The following is a 17,906-nucleotide window of genomic DNA, read 5'->3' as shown; positions in this document are numbered from 1 at the left end:
TATACAATAGATGTGCAAATTCCCCCCTGAAATTCCTTTCCAGGAAAGGGGTTTACATAAACTGTAGCCTACGTCTGTCATGGGTCTCAGTGTGATTTCTTTGTGATGTTTTGGTGGCCTAACTTCTGACTGAATGTTATAAATTGTATGGGAAAGTCTTTGTTTAAAGTTTACTGATTATTTTCCCCATGTTAATAAATTCCAGATATTGAAATAAGTAAACATATCTGCAGTTGCTAATCCATCCTTCCAGACCCTCAAACTTTCTAGATGAGAATCTTTTGTTCCTTTTGCTGGGTTCTCTGGGAACAGAGGCTTACTGGTTTTCAGCTTGGCCCTATCTGTTCCCAGAGTCCCAACATTCTGTGCACAAAGGAGTGGGGTTAATAATGAAGAATTTTTGCAGCTTGGCCCAGGTAATGACCAAAGAAAATAGAAATTGACCTTTGCTGTTTCCATCTCTGTCCATTGGCAGAGGAGGAATGAGATCCTTGAGGTCAGAGTCAGGCTGGGATATGTAGTCAGCCACTGTGCTAGGATGGGAGGAATTATAGATCTGGTGGATGGAGGTTTCCTGTTAGAGAGCAAAAGGGGAAAACCTGTGATGTGCTCTGTCCAAGAAAGGTTATGAGAAAGGGGGAACAGGAATCCTGGTGCCTCTCCAGAAGGAAACCTCAGACAAAGCATTTCCTCTTGGACAGGAGCAGCAACTCTAGCAGTTAAAGCCAACTTTAGGTTCATAAATTCATAGTTTCAAAGGCTCTAAGGCCAGCCCTGATCATCTAGTCTGACCTCCTGCATAACACAGGTCCTAGAACTTCCCCAGAAGAATTTCTGTTTCATCACAGTCCCATGTGTCTTCACCTTCAGCTGGGTCTAATCATGGGGGTAGAGCTCAGTGGTAGAGTGTTTGACTGCAGATCAAGCGGTCCTTGGTTCACATCCTAGTGCCCCCTTTGAAGTCTTTATTAATAAGTAGCAGGTTTCAAACAAACAAAAGGAAGAATTTTTTCACACAACGCACACTTAACCTGTGGAACTTTTTGCCAGGGGATGTTGTGAAGGCCAAGACTATAACAGAGTTCAAAAATGAGCTTGGTAAATTCATGGAGGAGAGGTTCATTAATGGCTATTAGCCAGGATGGGTAGGGATGGTGTCACTAGCCTCTGTTTGCCGGGAGCTGGGAATGAGCAACAGGAATGGATCACTTGATGATTACCTGTTCATTCCCTCTGAGGCACTCGACACTGGTTACTGGGCTAGATGGACCTTTGGTCTGACCCATTATGGGCAGTCTTGTGTTGCTTATGTTCTTGGTTATATGAACCAGTCCTGGCTTTTAGAGGAGCAGATGGCTTCAAAAGACCACTCTCTTGGACCTGTGAATCCTGGGCAAACTAATTCCCTTCCTTTAGAGAATGACAGAAAAAACCATTTCCTCCTTCTTTCTATTCCAGGCTTTGTTCCTTTTTCCAAAGACTTGCCTCTATGGAGCACAGAGAGATCCATTTGCACAACGTGTTCATCCAACCTGTAGCAACTGAGGAATGTTCTGTCCTCAGCCAGCAAGAGCAGGACTTGACAGAGAAGCCCAAGAAAAGCAAATGCTCACGGACAATCCTATCAGGCATGAAAAGACTCTGTGTCTGTAGCCAATCTGACAAAACTCGCAGATACCAATGAGGAGAGAACAGTTTCCTCTCCAAGAAGGTGGACACGCTTGTCCCTGAAGAAGAAAGCAGCTGAGAACCAGGTGGAGTCAGAGGAGGTGAAGTTGCAGGAGAATACAGACAAAGTCAAACTGCATCTTACTGTGAGGATTCAAACCACATGGTTAGCGAGGAGCATGTGAGGAATACTCACACCAGTCACTCTACAAGCCTTATGCGTCAGGGACTTTTCAAGGGACAGTGATGGGTACCTCAGACTCTGGAATCCATTTAGTGCCTGATCCTCTTGGCGAGGGAAGCAGAGGTCCATTGCTGAGGTGGGGAGAGCTGAAAATGTGAGTTCACCCCCCTCTGGGGGTCTGGCACTGTGGGGTGGGGAGTACTAACATTGCTCCAGGCTGTAAGGAGAACAGAGAGGCTGGATGTTGTAGGAAATCATTTATTTTGTCCTGAATTGGGTCCGTTTCATCAGTAAAATGCTCCAGAGGTCTCAGCAGGGTACAGCTGGGAACCGTACCAGAGCTGAGTTAATAGTTCTTGGGGGGTTAAATGCAAAATGAAGCCTGTTGCCCATCACTGACAGGAGAGGTGTGCAAGGGGAGGGGAAGAGTAGAATACACCATGGAAAAGAAACTGGCCCCTAGGTCAGAGGAAACCTCGTGTGGTAAAAGCCCCCAGCGAAGAGCCATGAGATCGGAATGGTCTGCTTAGCTCTGCCAACAACCTTCAGTCTGACCCTGGGCAATTCACTTCAGGGCTCTGTTCCCAACTTCCATCCTCTGTAAACCAGGGATAATACATGGAAAAGTGAAATGTTAAGAACGTATCTTTCTGCTCCAGAGATGAATGAGCCATCTGAGCTGAAGGGGAAGTGGGAAAAAGGGAGCCCAGAAGAGCAGGAAAAAGATTTCACTTCCAAACTGTCATTAACAAACAGCTCCCATATGACGATGGTAATGATGCTTTGTGACTGAGATAATGGAAAGCATCCCCTGCTGTGTGTATTAATATCTCCCGGAGTTGGTATCTCTGACAGGAAACCTACCTGCCCCTTGCTCAGAGAGCTGAAAAGAAACACTCTTCAGGTATGATCGACTCCAGCCAGGCTTTACGAGTTTCTCTGGGTTGCTTGAACGAGACCAAGTTTAACAAAGAGGCACCTCAAGAAGTTCAGAGGTGCTTAGTGGGATTCGCAGAAGTGCCTGACTCAGGTGCCTGTTTCTGATGCACTCTCCATGGGACACAGGCACTGTTGAAAATCATATGTGGCCCATCCCTGCACTTGTAGGGGTAATCCACACACTTGCTGGGTGTGGTGTTCTGGCCCGTCTAGTAGCACCAGGACCACCTAGAGACAGAGATTAAAGGAGTCTGCTCTAGAACCTTAGCTAACAGCCAGTTAGGTTTTAGCTCATGAGGTAGAGGCTCATGAACTAAGCTTCCGAGGTCCCAGGTTCAATCCCACCTGGCAATGACAGGGTCTGTTGGAGTTACAAAGGCACCTAGATGCCTTTGTAACTCTTCTTATTGGTGACAGAGCACCCTGCAGCACAGACAAAAGTCTGCAATTCTGGGAGCTTCTGACATGCCGGGGGGCTGGAGTATCTATGCAAGTGTGTCACTCTGGCGTGCTCTACTGTGTCCTCAGCTGCTGGCATCCAGGACAGATGGTGCTAATCCAGTGCCATGCAGGCCAGTTCCAGTAATACTCAAGAGATGCCCTGAAGCACCAGGGCAAAGGTCTCCAGCACCCCAGGCCCTGAGTTTAGGTGACCCTGGAACCAGGCCCCCTGGAGTATCATTGTGTCCAGTGAGTTCTGATCCACAGGGCTCAGGTCCCAGAGGCCCAAGGCTTGGGATTCTCCTCAGCCAGGCAGACTTGCTCCTTCAGTCTAAGTTACTTTCTGTCCTGCCGGCGATTCCTGCCTGTTTTGTGGCAGTGCCACATGCTGCAGGGTGGGGAAGGAAGAGGGCACTTCTGTTTGGGCCTTGTGCTCAGTCCTTTCCTCGCAGACACTGTGGGCTGCTAAAGTTGCTGAGCCAATCTGCCCAGGTGCTCGGGGTGGGATGGGACATGGGGCAGGTGCTCCAATGACCCCTCAGTTGCACTCAGGAAGAACTTGAATGGACTTTGCAGGCCAATGAGGCTTTTTTAGCAAAAGCTGAGCTTCCTGGGTAGGAGGGGCTAGAGAGGGAGGAAATGGGGTGGCCCTTGGGGTCCCAGCATTGGCTGAGAGGCTCCCATCTCTTCTCAGGCAGAGGGAGTGAGGGAAGCGTACGAAAGACTGAGGAAACCTTTGCACCTGTTGAGGTTTTTTTAAGAAAAGGGCTCAGCTGGAGTCTCTATACTCACTAGGCGCTGCAAGCCTCCCACAGGGACAGACTATTCCAGGGCAGCTGACCAATGGAAATACTCAGTCCCAACAAGCTTTGTCCCTGTTCATTGCAGACCCTCAGGGAGCAGCTTTTCTCAGCCCAGCTCCAAGCCCTGCTGATTAGAGCCATGAAGGGTCTGACAACACCCACCCTGGAGAGATTTCAAGCCGCAGAGGAAGAGCTGAGGGCCATCATAGCTCTACACAGAGACAAGATGGAGAGAGTAAGAGACTCCCACCATGGGGCAGGGGGATGCTGAGCAGAGAGGGGGATGAGAGAATTTCCTCTCCTAGGAAACTGTTCCTGGGACACACTGGTATGGTGCTTTGAAGGTTGGCTCAGCCTTTTTCCGTTCATTGCTTGGCCGCGGGGATCCGAGGCGTCAGGTTTTTTAAGTGATCTCTGCCCGCTGGAGCTCTGACGCTTCACTGAGGACAGTCCAGACACACTGAAGGTGCGCAGTAGCCCCAGAAATAGGTGACATTCCTGCCTTTCTCCAAATACTGCCTGCACATGGCATGTAAGTGCAGAACTATTCCCTTCCTGGGCTTTTGGCTTTCCTGGAAACTCTGAGACTAATAAATGAATTGAACGCTCAGTGTGAGCATCATCCCCAAATGAGCCTGTTCCTAGGGTTTCCTGCAGGTCATCCCTGTCTCTGGCCGAGTTCCCTGTTTCCAACAGGTCCCAGCGGGAAGTTAAGAAATGGCCCCTCAATCAGCAGATTGATTTGTGCCAGGCTCTAACTCCTGCTAGCAGAACAGGTCAACAGAATCCAGCCACCTGGGTTGTAGCTCCTGCTCCTTGTTCAAGAGAGGAAAGAGCAATGACCAATTCCTAATGGAAGAGCCCTAGGGGGTGGCTTGTCCCTTTCGGGTCTGCCTACCCTGTGCTGCAAACTCTGCAGCAGGAGCCTTAAAGCCTGGCCCTATGGACTTGGGCTCTCATGGTTGGCACAGTGGGGCCAAAACGGCAATGCAGCCTCTTCTGGGCTTGGGCTGGAACTTGAGCTCTGATGCCTGGGGAGGAGGGGCTTCAGAGTCTGGGTTCCAGCCCAAGTCAGCATGTCTGCACTGCTGTTCCCAGTGCCATTGCCTGAGCCCAAGGTTAGAGACCCAGCTTTAAGGTTTGTTACGGCAGGTTTTAAAATCCCGCAATGTAGAGGTTCTCCTTAGGGCTAGGACCTGGAGCTGGGCTAGCCCCATCCAACTAGCCCTGCCTGCCGTCTCCAGGATGGGCTCTGGGGTACATCAGTAGAACCAGCTGGGTCTGGAGCAGTGCTTCTTAACCTGTGTCCCAGTCAGCACAGAGCTGTGCCCCATGGGACATCCTCAGGGCCAAACAGGTAGTATTGGATGTGGCTCACATAACACCTAGGGGGCGACATATGTGTCCCACAATGGAAACTAGGTTGCGAACCACTGGTCTGGAGGAAGAGCAACAGGAAGTTGCAGAGACTGAGGAAAGGCTTCTGCAGGGAAGCCCTGGAGAGCAGGGTTGAGAGCAGTTTGCTAAGGCAGGGAAGGCCCTGGGACATCAGGAGAGTTTGGGCTGTGCACATGGTAAGGTTTTGGAGAAGGCTTTTATGTCTGTTTCTGAGCTTTACAGTGCTAATCCAGACCTCAGGAAGACTAGGGTTCCTGGACTTGTCAAAGCCTCTTTCTTGAGATTATGGAGGAGCCAAGATGGGAAACCGAGGTGAGAGGTGGCTTGCAGGGCTGCTAGGAGGGGTTACCTGGGAGAAGGTCACTCAGTGATAAATCCATCCCTCAACTTTATGGCATTCTTCCAAGCTGGAGATGTTGTGGGAGGTATCTTAATCTGGCTAGGCAACATCTGTGATCCCAGAGCCAGAAAAGCAGCGCTGAGGGCAATGTCCTTGCTGGCTCGCTCCCACCCCCAGGACGCGGTTCTAACCTGTGTGGCACACATGCTGTCATCGGACAGGTAGGGAGCTGCTCTGTTATGACCTCAGTCCATTATTTCTCTTTCTGCTTCTACTGACAGGCCACAGTCCGGGAAGGGTCCATCAAGCACACACAGTTGGAGGGAGTTTCCTGCTGTGCAGAGAGCTGTCCATGCTCACTAAGAGGAGATGCCCAGGTCCAGCCACTGAGGAGCCAACCCGTCCTCTTGCACTCCCCAGGATGGAGATGTGACAATTTTCTGAAGAATTCCACCATTTTCCTGATTTCTGTGGGTCACCCCACTTCCTCTCAGATCCAGTACAGGGTCAATAAATGACTTTGGGGCTCACTCAACATCCCTGGGTCATGAGGTCTGGCTGCTCTTTATTGCGTGAGTGACGGCAGAGATGGAAAAGGCCTATGAGACCAGTGCAGGATTGTTACCTGTAGTCAGATCCCTAGTTATTCCATGGCTGACGAATTGATGAAAAAATGCACTCATCCTCATGGAGCTGTGCAGCAGAGATAAATTTCTTAAGACAGAAATTTCCAGCCCTTATTGTTGCAAAAAAAAAAAAAATGTATATATCATCCACACATGACCAGAGCGTAAATGCAGTGCAGCCTGCCTGAGTCTGCAGACAGACGGCAATAATAGTTGAGTGTCTTTTTTCATCTCAATATGTTGTTAACTCTGGGTCCTGATGGTTATTGCTGATCACTTTACAGAGTCATCCAGCTGAGGTGTTTATAACACAATCCCCATGTGCCTAGGGGCCGAGAAACCCAATTGGACTCTAGTCAGAGGTCAAAACTCTGGCTTTCCTCAGCATCTTCTGCAATGCAGTTCTGCACTGACCATAGACAAATCGGTATCCCATTGGAGAGCAAATTGAAGAACAGCATGAAAGAAACTGAATTTCTTACCCTGTTCAGCTACCAGAGGAATACAGTATTGGTTTAAATATTTATTTGAGTGTTTGATTTGTAAACTTTTCAGGTTTGAATTTCTTGAAGCAGACACAGTGCTTTCCAGAGTCTGTGCTCAGAAGCTATAGAAACTCAGCAATGTTGGCAGAGAATTTCAGTCAAGCTTCCTGAAGACCTTACTTCCAGGCCAATTGCTCTTGATTTGTCCAACCTAGTTCTCAGTGTCCCCAGCGCTTGACCACCATGTCCGAACTTCCTCACCAAACTTGGAAGTCAAATGACTGAAGTCTTTTGGATCCATCTGCAGTCTTCCTCTGCAGATGCCTGCGGGGACCAGCAGTGCTTAGAGCATAAAGAATGGAGAGAAGAGAGGAGGGGGATTTGAGTACTAGTTTCCTTCCATCTCTGTCACACTGGGCAATACAATCTCCCCTTCCAAGTTCCTGAATCCTTTCCTATCAGGGCATGTTCTGATTCAGTGTATGAGCCCATCCACCACACTACAGTAGGATTGAGCTACTAAAAGACACTTGGACAAAGGCTGGGTCTCAATTACACCCCAAATAGGCAGAGTAACTCCAGTGATGTCAGGCAAGTTCCTCGGGACTGACCCTAGCATAACAGAACAGAATTTTGCACATTCAGCTGGGATCACCGCAGGACTGATAAGGCCTCAAGCAGAGGTCACGGTGAGGTTTAAAGGGGCAGAGTGTAAAACAGTGCTTGGCTCTGGATCTGAAGTGACTTTTTTATTTCAGTCATTCTACCAACAGATGCTTAGGCACCTGCCTATACAACCACTGACTGGCCTTGGTCTGTGTGGCCCCAGCATGGATGAATACCCCTACATGGAATTCCCAGAGGGGGTTGTTGGGGTAAAAGAAGAAGTAGACACAGCTGCCTTAATATGCCCTGACCCCAAAGGGACCTCTGATGTGTCTGTGCTGATAGGGACCAACTCTAGTCTCTTCAAGATACTCACGGATTACTGCAGACAACAGGCTGAGGACCAGTACCTGAATACCCTGATGATCCATACACTTTGTGCTGAAGCCTATAGGAAAATTGAGAGTGCTAAAAAGGAGACACCTGAGCTGCCAATTGGAGCACTGAAGTATGCAGGTACAACCCCCTTAGTAGTGTCTGAAAGGACAGAGCAAGAAGTGCTTGTCATGAGTGCCTGGCTGAAAGGCAGTAAAGGGGTAAGAGTAAGGGGAGGTCCCCAAAGCCTCCTGTGCAAAGACCCTGTAGCCCCTTCAAACCATTTGGGCTGGGGTGGGATGAGAGATCTGAAAGGGCTTTTTGAGAAATCATTATTTGCCTAACTCATGCTCCAGTCCTAGTCTTTGCTGACCCAAGCAAACCATTTATCCGCATACTGATGCCAGTTTGAAGGGTCTGGGAGCAGTCCTGTACCAGGAAGTGGAAGCCAAACATAAACCTGTAGCCTTTTCCAGCCGAGGACTGTCTGATTGTGAAACTCACTATCTCATCCACAAGCTGGAGTTGGTGGCATTGAAATGGGCCATCACTGAGAAATTTCGAGACTACTTGTATGGTGCTCAGTTCCAGGTGTGGACAGACAACAATCCACTGGCTTACGTGTTAACAAGTGCTAAGCTGGATGCTACAAGGCAAAGATGGGTGGCCACTTTGGCTAGCTATGACTTCTGCATTCCATACCAATCAGGGAAGAGCAATGTAAATGTACCAAGAAGTGGAAGCCAAACATAAATCTGTAGCCTTTGTCAAAGAACAAAAGATAGCAGACCTCTTTGAGCCTGAATCAATTATAAAATCCCAGTGTGCCTTTGCCAGCTAGATGCATTGTCCAGGTGTCCGCAGACACCAGAAGTTGCTGTGATACTCACAGATGGAGTGAGAGCTATTTGCACTGTGAGTTGTCGAGAGCCAGAGGCCCATGAGAGCCTTCATGAATGTGTTGCAGAAGCTCTGGGCCTGCTCCCAAAAGTGTGCTTTCTGCCTTGGTGAACTATATTGTGTTGGACCAATCTCTGTTGCCCACGCTCAATGTGGCTGACTGGCAAGAAGTCCAGCTGCAAGATATTGACATTCGTGATACACTACTTGCCAAAAGGGAGGGGCAAAGCCCAGCTGCGGTTGTCCCATCTAACCCTGAGGATAAACTACTATTGAGAGAATGGATCAAACTAAAACTGATTCAGGGAGTGCTACGCTGAGTGACCACCCACCCTCTATGAAAGCAATGAGCACAACTAGTGCTACCAAAAGAGTACAGAGCCCTGGGCATAAGGCCCTGGATGATGACTTTGGACATTTAGGGATGAAGAGGACCCTGGAACTTATTCGTAGTAGGTTCTGATTGGCTCCAGATGGCTGAAGATGTTCGCAGGAAATGTGAGACGTGCTCAATGTGTTCAAAGGAAAACTCTGCCCACGAGGGCTGCATATCTGAAGAACATCACCAGCAACAAATCTTTGGAGTTGGTATGCATTGATTTCTTGTCTTGAGAAGTAGACAAGAGGAATGTTAGGAACATTTTAGTAGTGACTTACCATTTTACACTGCATGTGCAGGTATATCCCACACATGATCAGAGGGTCACCACTGTCACTAGAGTATTGTGGGAGAAATATTTCTCAGTGTATGAATACCTGGCTTGGATGTACTCTGACCATGGGTGGGACTTTGAAAGTCACCTGAAGGAGGTGCTGACAATAGCAGGAGTTAAAAAGTCTAGGACAACGCCTTAACACCTGCAAGGTGATCCTCAAACAGAGAGGTTCAATCGAATCCTGTTAGATATGCTGGGAACTTTGCAACCAGAGCAGAAGGCAACCTGGAGCCAGCATGTTGTATTTCTGGTGCACGCCTACAATGCCACAAAGAACGATGCTTGGGCAAGAACCAAGATTATCCACAGATTTGTGCTTTGGTGTATCAAAGGATGGAGATAGCTATGAAACTCATCAGCAATATGTATCCCAACTAAGAGAAAAGCTGTGGGATACTTATCACTTAGGCCTGGTCTACACTGTGGGGGGGATCAAGCTAAGTTATGCAACTTCAGCTACGTGAGCCTAGAGCCGGCCCTGCTCTTGGTCTCAGCTTCTCTTGCAGAGATGTAAACTCATGCTCTTCCACTATGCAGTGTTTCTCGGTTGGGCTCATTTGAAGAGGCTGTTCTGCTGCATGGCCTGGGATGGCTTCTCACAGCTCTTGAAGTGTGTCTGGAAGTGATTGGTAGGTGAATTCTTTGTGACTTGAGTGGTGAATGGGGACTTGAGGGAGACCTTTCTAACCCTGCACATTGAGTACCAAGGGGAATTTCTGCACCTCTCTTGTTAGACAGTGAAGTTAGAGGCAGACCTTTCCAGAGGGTCTCAGCCTTCTTTTTTTTTTAGTTGTTTTCCAATCTGACCCCTCTTCCCTCCGCAAACTGGTCTCAGTGCTGCCTCAGTCTCCTGCCTGTGGGAACTCTGCTCCATCTGCCTGCAGTGTCAGCACATCGGCTGCGTACCCCGCCCCTTCTCTCCATGGCCCCCTGCTGCACTGAAATGCTGTGACTCCCACGCCCCCTCTGCAGCTGGCCCTGACCCAAGCCTGAGAGGGTCTGGTTGTTTTTTCACCTGGACCTGACCCCTGTAGTCAGGTCCCATCTGCTTCGGTCGGGTGGCAGGATGCTATTCCAGGCTCTCTGCTGGTTCATTTCTGCATGAGTTACAATCTGTTCACATTTTTTAAATTTTTCTCCACGCCTGTCAGACCTCCAAACTTTTGTTTTTTAAAATGAAAGCTGAGGTTCTGGAGAACACAATAGTAATTTCAGAGAGCTCCTGCTATGATGTATGGGTTTATATTGGCTGTTGCCATGCCCTGGCTATATGCTTTGGCTTTCCTGGACTATTCGCTGTGGGAAGAACATGTCACTTGTATTTTGTGCATTTCTTCTTCTTTCTTCCTAGATGCTGAATATCCAGAGCCACATTTCCAAATTCCTGTTCCAGGCCTTAGAGTACCTGGAAAGCTCACAGACAACAATAAGATATTCGGCAGCCCTGTTCATTGGTGAGCAGAGCAAATTCACTTGATCTTTTTGAAATGCTTCCTTCAAAGTCCGTTTCTAGACTGCTGCTCTGTTCCCTCCAACAGCACCAGAATCTTAAAATGGGGTGTGTGTGTGTGTGTGAGAATTAACCTGTGTTTCAAGATGAAGGGAGCAACTTTGCTTATCAACTGCCCCACCCTCCCCTGCCCACAACAACTCTTTGGCTCTGCCTAGGGGAAACCAGCATGATGTGAATTCAGTCTCCTTTCAGTAACTTCTGGGTATCTGATGCTTTATCTAATGTGTTTTGTGAACAGATGTAAGAAATGTATTTACTTTCCCGAGGACTGTCTTGGGGGAATGGCTGCATCTTTAGCAGTTTTCAATGAAGGATTTGAAAAGTAATGAGATCCATTGTATTCATTGTATGTCTAAGAAAGACTATCCGCCATTACTGTGATTTGTTGCTTGAAACAGTGAATGATGATGGCTTCTCCCACCTGTATGAAGGTAAGGAAATACCTCTGTGTGTTTGTGCCTCTATGGGAAGTACAGGGGTGCAGCACAGGGCCTGAACACAGGTTTGAATGTGTCCCTCTCTGTCTAAGGACAGCCTTTAAAGAAGCATGTGAGCTTTCATCGAGGTGCCACAATATGCGTACGGGAGCAGGGGAATTTCATCCCTAGCTCCTAGAATAGATGTAGCCTTAAAGCTGTTTGGGGAGACAGTCTTCATAAAGGTCAGAACGTCTCCAAAGGAAGGCCTGACAGAATTGAAAAGGGTTGTTGTTATTATTAAGGATGGTGATGATGATGATTACCCTCTGTAGGGAAAGATTCATCACCTGCTCTCTCTGTAATGGGGTGATTGCAGGTCAGGGAACTTCACTCAGAGATTGGTTATGAGCTCATAGGAAATCCCATGAGTGCACATGGGAAACACTTTTCCTCTTAAGGAATGAAGGCACAGGGCCACAAAGGATTTCAGTAGATTTTCAGTAAATCCCCTTGGCCTAATTATCTGATGGTTCAACACCTCTGCTTCTGTCAGTTTCCTGTTCTACCCAAAGAACAAGTGCCCCCAACTGTCTGTGTGTACATTGGTGTGTACCTGTGTATGCTGGTGGAGGGGGAAATTACACAAGAATGGGGTCTCCTCTCTGTCCAGAGCTATTTTGGGAGTAGCTGAGTTGTTGTTGTGCCCCAAGAATCTTTGGTAGCTAATAGCATGTGGCAATGGCCGTCTGGAGTGGAGGTTTCCTAGGCACTGATTACATCAGCACCATGGGGTTTTCAATTCGTTTCCTTTTTGTTTCATCTTTTCAGGAGGTGCCTTTCAAATGTGACAGGACCACATGGTACATCCTCAATATACATTACAAGTGGTTGCAGAAGCTTGGAAATCTCATGTCAGGTTCTGCATTTGACTGGGAAACCGGGACTGATATTTAAGACCTCTTTGTCCTGCTCTGGTAAGCAGGGCCGGCTCTAGTTTTTTTGTCGCCCCGAGCGAAAAAAAATTTGGCCGCCCGCCCCCGTTTTTTGTGGCTTTTACACATGTTTGCACATCACCTGATTTGCATTGTTTTCCACTCTGCTCAGCAATGACTGATGATGGCTCTTTAACCTCATTCCAAGGCCATCTCTTAGATTCAAATGAAAGATGGGGCTTGTATTCGTTACTTGGTTTATTGGGGGCAACTTATCTTATTAAAGGAGAATCTTTTTTGAAATTGCTCTTCTTTCAGAGCATGCCCCTCCAACTTCATTTCCCACAGACTTGAAGCGAGATCAAAAAGTTTCACTCCTTAAAGTCTAAAAACCACAAGTGTTTCTTCCCCCGCTTCTCTCACCTTTTAGTAAAAAGGCTCCTGGTGTCTTTCCCTTTCACCTTAATTGGAAGGAATGTCCCCTGACCGCACAGTCCCCGCTTTCCCATCACCACCCTCCTTCCAGTGACCTGCTCCTGTAGCGAATGTCTCACATGTCTAGGGTTGGGAAATATCCTACAGATCAAAAGGGAAGTAGGGGAGGGGATTAGGACAACAGGGTCTGGGGGCGCCACTCAGTCTGTCCCAGAGCCATGAAAAAACCTCACCTGGACAGTTCAGCTCCCAAATCTCTCTCTCCTCTTCCCCAACACTTATGGGGTTTGTATCCAAGCAGCTGTGAATTACACTTACTGCTGGGGATGGTTTTTTGCTTGCTGTTTTACCGCAGCTAGACAATAATCTGCACGAGTTACTGGATGCTCTTTTGCTAGCAGGGCTGTGCTTAAATGCGCTTGGATTTGGGTACCTACTTCCCCCTTTTGCAGCTCTGATCGCTCTGCAAAAAGACCAAAGGAAAGCAGTGGCAGATCTTCAGCTGGTGTGAATTAACATTGACTTCAGCTCCAACCATTCCCACCATCTGAGGAGCTGCCCCCAAAGGTATTTCTCAGCTACACCTAGCAAGGGTCTGGGGATATCTCTGCCACCCAAGGCCCGGATCCTGCTCTTATGAGAGAGATGTCAGCATAGATCTCTGTTGATCCCTGCATGACACTGTCAGATTGGGTTCCTGAGCACGCCTGGCTGGTCGGGGGAGTCCCAACAAGTGTAAACAGTAGCCTGCCCCAGACCAAGACTGAGTTTTCTCTCCTTTGACATCCAGTGAGTTCTTCCACACTGTGACATCCCTGCTCAGTGAGCTGCGGTTGCTTCGCACACTGCTTCCATAGTGGTGAACAGGGCAATTGTCTGCAGGACCAAGTGACCTGCTCTTAAACCCCCATAGACCACATCCAACTACACAACCTGCCTTCTCTAGACTCTGCCCTGCTGGATGGACAGGGGAGGACAAAACCCTGCATTAGCTGGGTCCTTTTCCTCTCTCTCCCCTGATCTAGCACCGCAGTGAAGAAGTGGCTGCGAAGTGCAACAGCCCAGAGGACACTGATGCGCTGAATGGAACCACAGGCCCATTCCTGAGCTTGGATCCCCTCCATAAGCAGAAAGGTGCCAACTCTGGAGAAACACTGTCAGCAAGGACCCTGTTCTGGTACTGAACTGATCCGGATCTAGATCCCCACCAATCTGCTGTCAATTCCTTCCCTCAGAGTTTATAAGAATGTCTGAACAGGATCTATACATCTCTTGTGGCCCCCTCTCCACTGTCAGCTATACCCTGACATGGGGGTGGTCTCCCAGGATTCGTGTTGTGCGGAGTGTCACCAGCCATCATGAGCTCGGGGAAAGAGCAAGGCTGGAAATAGGATGGTGGAGTCCTCACTCTCCAACCCTTCCTGGGGCAAAACTCCCATTGAGTGCCCTGGGGGCGGGGGTAGACTCCAGCCCTGTGCCTTTCCATGCAGCCCTGCAAAGCATGTGCAGCTGGCAGATCTTGTATTCGTGTGGATGTGCCTGCACAGGAGAGGGAGAGAAAGCCAATTGTCAGGCAACCCAGCACCTCATATCTTTTCTATGACAAGGGCAGCACCTTCCCATCTCTCCAGGCTGCTGCTTGGCAGAGAGGCTGTGTTCAGGTGGGAGCACGTGTGGGTCCCTGGTTGCAAGCCAGCTCCATGGGCAGCAGCGTGGGAAAGCGCTTGATTCTCAGACGAGCAAAGAACATGCTGGGGGAGTTAGCCTGGCCTTGACTCGCCTCATCATTTCCAGAGTAGCGCAGAATGAGCCCGGGATGTCATCTGGTGTCGCCTTTTTTAGGAGTGTGTTTGAGTCTGAAAGTTACATTCATGGGAGTCTTTGCTTCTCCCAAAGTCACCTGGGTGGAAGCATCGGGGTGCTGAAGAAATACAGAGACACACAGAGAGAGGAGATTGTCTCTCCTGGAAAAGTGTCCTTGTGCCCTGTCCCTCTGACCATTCATTGTTTCATTAGAGTCATGTCTTCTTTTGACACTGCTCTGTCAGACCAGGTGCCTTTGGCTGGGGCAGTCTGCTGCAGCCATACAGAGTGATTGGGGGAATTGGGCTCCAGAGGTGATGTTGGGGTGGAAATGGGGCTGGCTACATCAGCCTGACCCCCTGTGTACGCTGCCTATTTGTATGGACAAGTCCCCCTAGGTTTCCCTAGGAGCACCTGGTCTGGAATCTCTCTCTCCATCTAGACAAACAACTGTGAAATATCCTGAACTCTGTTAGCCTTGCCAAGGTCCAGTCCACATTCACTTAGAGGACAGGGTCTATGCACGTGTTATCTAGCTGTCATACTGAACTTCACTCTGGAGATCCATAAACCAGTTGTTTGATCTCTCCCATCAGGTGCTTGACTGCATTCTTACATTATAAACCATTGTGGTTACAAGACATCCCAGTGAAGGGACCCTGCACTGGCTGATATGTCTGTGCTAGCCCCTATGTGCTCTTCTCTTTCCAGATGTGCTGGCTCCTTGCACACCCCTGAAATTCAGGAGTGAGGGCTTCAGAGTTTGATGAAAACTGGTTAGCTTGGAAACGGTACTGATTTCCTTTTAGATTCTACATGGATTTGAGCCCAGAGAGGCAAACTTGATTGGAAACAGTGAGGTCTGCGCTCAGAGAGGTTCTTGGGAATTTAGGGATTTTGAAAGTGGCCCTGCAAACCTTTCCTAGCCTAGTAATCCTTATCCCACAAATTGTTCCACCGGACCCAGTGGGGTCAGTCCCATAAGTAGGGATGCGGGGCAAGATCTTAAAGAGAACGAGACCCTGCAGAAGTTTGTCTGGTCCAGCCCTGGGATCTGTTCCCAGCACCTGATCTCCTTCTAGATTTCCATGTGCCCAGCTTCTCTTTTCTAGCAAGCAGCTGAACAGTAAACTCTGTGAATCTCGAGTAAGCCCAGGGGCTGGAGCTCTTTTCCTTGCAATACCCAAAAGCCTCAACTCCTGGGAAGAGGATGGCCAGAATGCCGCCCCTGGAAATGTGCCGCCCCAGCCACATGCTTTCTTTGCTGGTGCTTAGAGCCAGTACTGCTGGTTAAGTACAACAGACACTTATCAACTCTTTGGAACTGAGGTTGAACAGTGAGGTGAATATTGGCAGATGACACGAAATTATGTAGGTTAGTCGAGCCTAGAGAAGACTTTGAAGAAGTTCAAAGGGATCTGTGATGGGTTGGGTAACAGAAATACCATTGGGACTGTGACCTGATGTGCTGAAATTACCTCTGAGCCTCTTTTCCCTTCCAGTTTGGGCCCCCTAGAACCCTGTCTTGTGAACCAGATGTGCTAGCCTGCCCAACACAGACCCAGGGTCTGGGTCACGCCGCCAAAGCTGCAGGCTTCACTGAAAACAGCTCAGCAAGTTAACTGTCTCCAGTACACAGACATTCAGCTCTCAGTGGGATCCAAGCCCCAGATAAATTTGTTTTACTCTGTATAATGCTTATACAGGGTAAATTCATAAATTGTTCACCCTCTGTAACACTGATAGAGAGATATGCACAGCTGTTTGCTCCCCCAGGCATTAATCACTTACTCTGGGTTTATTAATAAACAAAAGTGATTTTATTAAGTATAAAAGTAGGATTTAAGTGGTTTCAGGTAATAACAGATAGAACAAAGTAAGTCACAAAAGCAAAATAAAGCAAAAACACTCAAGTCTAAGCCTAATACATTAAGAAGCTGATTATAGGTAATATCTCACCCTTAGAGATGTTCCAATAAGTTTCTTTCACAGACTAGACTACTTCCTAGTCTGGGCCCAGTCCTTTCCCCGGTACAGTCCTTGCTAGTTCCAGCAGACATCTCAGGTGATAAACAGGGTTTTTTTCATGACTGGCTGCCTCCTTTGCCCTGCTCCACCCTCTTTTATATCTTTGACAGAAGGTGGGAACCTTTTGTCTGTGCTTGGACCCAACTCCTCCTCATTAATGGAAAAGTACAAGGACTAAGATGGATTCCAGTATCATGTGATATGGTCACATGTCACTGTAAGACTCCTAGTCTCCATTCTTCCTGTGCTGGCCCACAGGTTTGCAGGTAAATAAACCATTTATGACCAATTGTCCTGGTCAATGGGAGCCATCAAGTTTCTAAACCACCATTAATGGCCCACACTTTAAATAATTACAATAGGACCTCAGAGTTATACTTCATATTTCTAGCTTCAGATACAAGAATGATTCATGTATACAAAGAGGAGGAATATATTCAGTAGGTTATAACCTCTGTTATACCTTACAAGAGACCTTTTGCATAAAGCATATTCCAGTTACATCATATTCACATTCATAAGCATATTTCCATGGAGTGAAACATCACACCCTCAGGGCCATTAACTGTGTTATCTGACTCTGAGATGGGAACATCCCAGCATTTCCTGCCCTAGCGAAGTCTTTGCCCATGGAAGGGAGTGAAACGGCCACAGGAGGCAGCACGGGGGCAGGAGTGAGAGTGCTGGGGCCCTGCTGTATGGGCCACTCTGCACTGCAGACTCAGCCATGTGAGGGAGCTGGTCCCAGTGCTATGGAGGGAGGGGTGGGGAGTGGGGAGAGCTGGGGAAGGGGAGTTGATGGCTGTGCCAGAGGAAGGGGAGTGAGAGCCCAGGGCTGTGTGAGCGAGGGGCCCAGGATGCATAAATGGCACCCATGCAAGGGAAGGGGCCCAGGCAGCTTCGCTCTGGTTCTCACCATATGTTCACCCAACCACATAGCTCCTCCCCAACTCCACATCCTTTGCCTGGGTACCTTCCTGTACAGCCACACACCTGACCTTCCTTGCCCTGCTCTGTATCCAGAAGCTCCTGCTTCTGTGTATTCCCACAATAATTATGTAAGCAGAGTCAGGATGAGCTCTAGCCTGGTGGTGAATTGTGGGTAGTGTGGAAAGAATTTCAGGGAGTGGGGAAAGGAATTTCAGGTATTTGCATTGGCATACCCACCTCACCAAGCATAGCCCACTTCAGTCTGGGATGGTTATTTTGACAGCTCTGGGATCCCCAATTTCTTTGTTATTGGGGCAGGAAGAATAAAGTGTTGTCACCCTGATTATGTGAATGAGGAACTATGA

The 17,906-nt window shown here is 48.4% G+C and overlaps 1 protein-coding gene across 1 annotated transcript in view; it reads right to left on the bottom strand.

The window, feature by feature from the left end:
• The window catches only part of TSTD2 (thiosulfate sulfurtransferase like domain containing 2), a 575,835-nt gene that overhangs the window by 193,125 nt on the left and 364,804 nt on the right, over nt 1–17,906 (bottom strand). The window lies entirely within an intron of this gene.

Source organism: Chelonoidis abingdonii, chromosome 6, assembly GCF_003597395.2.
Source record: "Chelonoidis abingdonii isolate Lonesome George chromosome 6, CheloAbing_2.0, whole genome shotgun sequence".
In the NCBI taxonomy this organism is placed as follows: Eukaryota; Metazoa; Chordata; order Testudines; family Testudinidae; genus Chelonoidis; species Chelonoidis abingdonii.
Note: the sequence above shows the minus strand (reverse complement) of the source record. Positions and strands in the feature narration are given on the sequence as shown.